Genomic DNA, 6741 nt, shown 5'->3' with positions numbered 1-6741 from the left:
TTTTACAATATTTTTGTTTTTGTTTTTTCTATTCACATTTCCCTTTAGCCTTGAATTTATACTGAATTGCTTCCCAATTGAAAAATTTTGTTTCTAACCTCAGAATTTGAAATCTTGGTACTTAATGTTACACCAATTTTTTCCAAAGAGTTCAAACCACTTTCATACCAAAACATGATAAAAAATTTGCAGCCATTTCAAGCAGCTGGTGAGCTTTTTCTATAACATCAGTACTGGTACCATTAAATATTGTAAGAGATAAATGTGAAATGTATAGGTTTGGTTTGGTTTTTTTAAAATAACAATAAACTTTCGAAGAGAAAGCCAGCATGGAGTCTGTGTTGCATCCATCAACTTGATAAATGAATAAAATTTATTTTAGGTTGCCAAACCCTCCAGCAGTTTTGGAGGAAGGAAGTTGGGGCAGAGGGAGGGATATGCTTGCTAGACCTTTGCTCATGTATAAGAGTCATCTCTGGAATGATGTCAAAAGCTGACTCAGTTTTGTAAAGCTCAGTCTGCGGGGTGGGGTTAAACCTTACATGTAGTGTCCTTTCTTCCCTGTTGGATATGATAAAGAAATCGAATTAAAAATTAAACAGCGAAATAAGCCAGAAAGAAAAAGAAAAATACCGAATGGTCTCACTCATAGCAGGAATCTAGAAAACTTAAATAAGGGACCAGGAAAAAGAATAACTATAAGAAAGTGAAAATCAAAATCAACAAAAAACTATGAACCAGAGACACTCTATGGAGGGTAGGGAGCGGGAGGGGAGGGATTGGGGTCAAAATAAGGGGGTTGCAATTTTATGGGGAATATAAAAATAAAATTTATTATAAAAAAAGAATTGAATAAAATAAATTCATTAAGGTATGTAAAAAAAAATTTAAATAAATCGACCTGAGACAACAACATGTATGGTTGAGGAGGAGGGTGTTCTAGGGCCTACTTCGCAGTCTTACCCAGGCCGGTAGCATTTGTACAGCTCCAGGGGAGAGGGGCCATCCGAGTCTGCTTCTGCTCAGGTGGCTGACCTGGCATGTGTAGTCCTGGCACACCCAGTGGGAAGGGCTGCTTTATGCTTTGGATCATGGGGAAGGGGTGGTTCCTATTTAAACACTTTTTATTGTAACACAATGTTCATACATAAAAGTGCACAAGTCTTGTAGAAGTTAATTTTTTTCAAGGTGAACGTATCCATGTAACCAGCATCTAGGTTAAAAAAAGAGCATTACCAGCACCTGCAGGTCCTCGGGCTTCCTTGCAGTTACTTCTCTTCACTAGGGTAACTGCTCATCCAGCTAGTTTTCTCTGCAGCCACCCTAACCTTCAAGCTCTTTGCTGTGGTTCCTTCCATAGTTCTCAAGGGCCCAGGTGCCTGGCGTGGGCCAGGGGTGACCATGGATGTGAAAGCTGGCAGCAGAGGGTGTGGCTAAGTGAGGATGTGGCCATTTGTCTTTTCCAGAGTCCTTCACGTTGTAGTCGGCACCCAGTCCTTCAAGGGACTTGCATTTTCTTGTTTTATCTTTGCAGCAATCCAAAAGACGACTACAACTCTCATACTTGAGGCTGACTTCTTAATATAAGCTATCCAAGACTTAATTCTCCTGAAGCCCAGGCCACAGCACTGTGTCTAGTCCTAGTCAGTGCTCTGTAAGTGTTAGTGGCTGAATCTTATTAGTGTAAAATGATGTGCGAAGGCTTTGTAATAGCTCCATGGAAGGGGGCCCCTCCTAACCGCCTCCTAGGGGGCACTGGTTTTCAGAGACAGAAACAGGCAGGAGATGGTCCCACAGCTTCTCCAAGGCCACACAGTCAGTGGCGGAGTCCAGACCCTCCAGGTCCAAGGCAGGTCTCTACCGCCGCTCGACTCGTTTGCTGTCCTTGCCTGGCTACACAGCTGCGATGGCGTTTAGCATTTCCACCTTCCCCTGAACACGTCTCTGGGAGTTTGTGTTTATTTGCTTTCACCTCTTAGACACACATCACAGAACAAATTTTAGAGGTGAAAACACGAGCATTTGCTAGAACTCCTTCCCCTGCTGGAGGGCTCTGTGTTTCTCCCTTGCAATAGAGTTGAGAGAGTCAGTTATCAGCCAACAGATTGCTTTCCTTTGAAATAAGTCACCCTGCCATGGGCCTAGGAGTTCTGGAGGGGGAGGAGCTGTTTAGGATGTAAAGAGCTGTGATAAAGTCTACTTTACCTAACAAGCAATGTGGGAACCTTGGGAGGAAAAGGTGTGTATTTTTCCAGATACCTATCATATTCTTTCTGTCTCTTCCTCGTCAGCTTGGAGTGTGGGGGGTGAGGGGAGGGAAACTGGGGTGCAGGGACATTGTCCCGATTTCTAAAAACAGGCAGGGAGCTGAACATCGTCCATCCTGCTGCTCTCTGAATGTCAGTGAACCTTTTCATGTTGTGTCCTAATTTGGAGTCACTGAGTGGAAGAACACACCAGTTCTGTCACTTGTTTCAGGGGCTTGCTCAGCCCAGCCAGCGACCTGGATAACAGCCAAACCTGGGGGTGCAGTCTATGGGCAGAGACAGGAGTAAAACCAATTTCTTGTCTCTTTTGCTAAAATTAGGGAATCTCCACACCCCATCTTTTCCCCCTTTAAAAAGAGAGGCCTTAAATGGAAGGCACCAGAAATGTGGGCACCAGCTCCCTCTCTTTAGACATCATGGCATGGTGAGAAATGTATTAGTTTTAGGAAATTTGGTGTGAACCAGTAGCTATTTCTGTGAAGAACTGTGTATTAAGACAAAAAGATATATATGTTTAGGATGATCCCTGGGGGAGTGAGGTAGATAAGACACAGCATAGGTGCCTAGATACTTAATCCCTTCACCTATTTTCTCTAATCTGTCTGCTCAATTCCCTAAACGACAGATTTAAATAACAAAATTCCCTTTACTGATATGGGAAGACCAAGACTCAGAATCTTAAAAGAATTTCTCCCCTGCCTCTCAGAAGCTCGAGACTGTGTTCTGGCTTTCTGCAGGCGGGTGCTCAGATCTGTGGGCCTCACCTCTCTGCTGGTAGAGGAGGTGGGGGTGGGGCCTGTATGAGATACTCCAGGGGCGGCAAGGAAAGCGGTGCTGGTGGGAAACAAGCAGGTAGCTAAGGCAGGAAGGAGTCCCACGGTGACGGGTTGGCACGTTCCTACAGAAAATCAAGAATCACTTGAATTTCACCCTCAATTCTTTTAATGTGTATTTATTGAGATGCAGTGTGGCAAAGCAGAGGCTTTGGAATCAATACAATACTTGTATCTACCTTTGCTGTTTAAGCTGCGTGACCTTGGACAACTAAATCTCTGAACTTAAAGTTTCCTCCCCTATGGTTTGGGGCATCTTAACGAATTGGCATAGATAGCGCGTCCTCTGTGCTAAGCATGCTACACATAGGGACATAGGGAGTCCTTATCAGAACCTATGAGGGAGGAATCAGCAGAAAATCTTGCCATGGAGCCAAGTGTTTGGGATGTTTTTCCTTCTAATTGAAATAATCATGGGCTTGAGGAATGCGATAGTCATCACTTTCAATCTAGGTGACACTGAGCATCTATTGTGTCGGAGGCAGAGTTCTAGACCCTTTTCAGACAGAAGTAAAAGCGCTCCTTCCCTCTGGGACAGAGGGGACAGACAGACTTGTTAACCACATTCAACATAGGAGCTACACTGGGGCAGGAATGTGGGGAGAGAAGGTATGAGCTGACATGGAGCGGGGGGTTTAGCATTTGTCTTGCATTCCTGTATTTATTATTTATCGTAACCCTATGAGGTGGTTACCTGCCTTGTATGGATTGGGAAACTGAGGTTTAGAGAGGTCAAGAAACTTGCTTCAAGTTCACCCAACTTGATGCCAAAGCTGGTCTTGCTGAGCCGGAACTTATATTCTTACTAACCTTGAATGCTTTACAATTTCTTCCAAAAGAAAAGAAAATTGCCTAAAAGCGAGCAGGCCTTGAGCTGTGGCATGGCTCGGAGTAGGAATTCCATGCTGCAGCTGGCTGGAGAGAAACCTCTGAGGTGGGGGTGGAGAGAAGTCAAACAAGAGTGTGTTTTCAGCAGTGAATCTGGATGAACCAGCTTTGAACCTGAAAGTCAGTTTGCTCCCAGCCTGGTATCTTTTTGTCCTTCCCCCACCTTGGTCTCACCTTTCTTTTTCTTTCCTATCTGCCTCCCTCTTTCCCTTCCCCTGGCCCACCCCTTTGCTCCTCCTCCCCCTTTTTTGTGGCCAGTGCGGTGGCTCGTGGCAGTCCCGCAGTGCGGCTTTCCAATTTCACACTTACATGCCCCTGAAAGTATTCGTAAACCAACTGGTATGTAAAACCAACCAAGGGCAACAGCACACACTCCTGTTGGACAGTTGCTGTCGGGCACGCTTTCTCTTACTTGGATCACTCTTTTCCTGCAAACACGGTGCTCTGAGCTTAGCAGAAGTGGAAGCTTCCAGGAATCCAAGCAGGTAAGCGGAAGAGTGAATGAGGGGTCATGTTAACTGAGCACCTGCCGTGTGCCTGGGCGAGGGCTGGTACTTTCCATGTTATCTTATTGAATTCACTCAGCAAACGTGTGATGATGTCTGCCTCCACGGCTCCCTCTTTACAGATGAAGAAACTGAGGTTCGGAGGAGGAAATGTTCACCTCTATGCCACAGTCACACGTTTCCTTTTCCCATTGGCTTCTCCCATCCTAATATGGTGACTGCCAAAGTGATCAGTTTAGTTGTCATTTGAGTCAGCCCTTTCAGATTTTTTTTTTTGCACAGAAGTGGGGTATAGGCCAGAGGTGCAGAGGGGGTGAGCAGGTTCACCAGAGACAGAGTGGGGAGCAGAATAGGCAGAATGACTGAAATACACTGCTGAGGGGAGCAGCGGGTGAGACAGGAGAGGTCTGCTGCGCCATGTGGGTCACCTCCCTGGCTGGGGATCAAACTCAAGCCATAGCAGTGATAGTGCTGAGGCTTAATCTCTAGGCCACCAGAGAGGCCCCAGCCCTTCCAGTTTTTGAGATCCAGAAACAGACACAGAGAAGGGGAGGGACTTGCCTAAGATCACACGGCTGGTTCTTGATGGGTTAGGAACTAGGATCTAGATCTTGCAGCTCTCAGTCTAATGATGGAGAAAAATTAGTCCTGAGATGGAGGTTCACGGACTTAAGATTTGGGTTTGAATTTCAGCTCTGCTGCTTACTAGCTGTGTGACATTAGGCAAATCACATAACCTCTCTGGACTCATTTTGTCATTTTGAAAGTGGGGATTATTATAATAAATAGCCACCCCAGAAAATAAAATGAGGTTATACAGGCAGAGCAGCTGGACAATGAACAGCGTGCTTCAACTAGGTCACACCAGTGCTTCAGAAAATGTATTCCACACTGCCAACAATGTTAAGTACCACTGTTATTTCAGGTCATCTACCCCAACTTCTGCCCCCTTCAAACATGCAGTTCCCTTCATATCACAAGGCTTAGTCCATAGCAGCCTTTCAAAGGCAGCCTGGTCCAGGGCAAGCCAACAAGCCACTACTTGCAGACTTTGAAATTCAAGAAGAGTGAATGTCCAGGCTTCTTAGCTTTAAGCTTTAATTAGCACTTCACTAGAGAAGTGTCTGACTTTCTATCCCCTGATGATGTGGAGAAATCCATGAGTCGGGGCAGACAGGAACTGGCTCTTTCCCCCACCCCCCCACATCATCAGGGACTGTATTCCACAGGCACACATTAAATGCTTACTGAATGAGTGACTGCTTGGCTCTTGCCTCAACGTTTCTCATTGTAGCCTGTCTGTCTCTTTCTAAGATCAAAGTAGTTACATGTGCCATATAGAAAGTTAAAGGATTCTACAAAGTTGGCCACAAAATCTAGTAGTTCCCTATTTTCCTTCTTAGAATCAACCACTTCACTTCTTTCAGCTGATTATTTTGGTAATTCTGTCTCTTCTTTTTACTAAGTCTAGATATTTCAGTTTGTCGTTCTCTATTAAATCCCCCCTGTGGAAGTCATCTTCCGCTCCCCTTGTATAGTTATTTTGTGATTTTGATTAGGTCAATATTCAGTGTTTACGTTATTACGACTGTGTAAATGCTAGTCACAGCTGAGCCAGGTTTTAAACCATGATTGCTTTTTCTTTCCTTGACAGTGTTCCCCCCAGGAGTTAATAATTGTCTTGTATTTTCTCTCATTCTGTTGTTGGCTTGGTTTCCCTGTGTACTCATTACAAATTTGACCTCAGAACCTTCACCAAGTGTCTAAATTCCCTCTAAGACATTCAGATGTACCTGGCATTCCATCAGTGCCACTCAAAAACCTCTTGCCTGGGGGTCTCTGGCCTGTTCCACTCTGGTTGGGTGCCTCCTCTCTCCTGTCCTGGGTCACAACTGTCCCTCTGTGGTCTCCTTTTCCTCCCAAACAGGAGCTGCCCTTTGTCCTCTTTGGGTCTGAATCGCTCATTTCTCTCATCTTCCTGTTTCTCTGCTCCTCCATTTTGATACGAGACATCTTGCAGTAACTTTCCCAGCTTGATTGACTTCTTATTCATTGATGGTTTGACAGGTATAGTTACATTTTTAATTCCTAGAGTTTAGACCCATACATTTCCAGATTTGAAAAGACCCACTAAATGCTTAGCACTTAAGCTAACAGTATTTCAACTAGCAGACCACCCCCCGCCACCTTCTAGCACTCCATTTCTAGAGAAATGCTGCTGACTCATTTTCAGGTTTCTTCACTGTC

This window comes from Talpa occidentalis, unplaced genomic scaffold (genome assembly GCF_014898055.3).
Source record: "Talpa occidentalis isolate TD23 unplaced genomic scaffold, MPIMG_talOcc4v2.1 talOcc4.14, whole genome shotgun sequence".
Lineage (NCBI taxonomy): Eukaryota > Metazoa > Chordata > Mammalia > Eulipotyphla > Talpidae > Talpa > Talpa occidentalis.
This window is presented reverse-complemented; position numbering follows the sequence as displayed.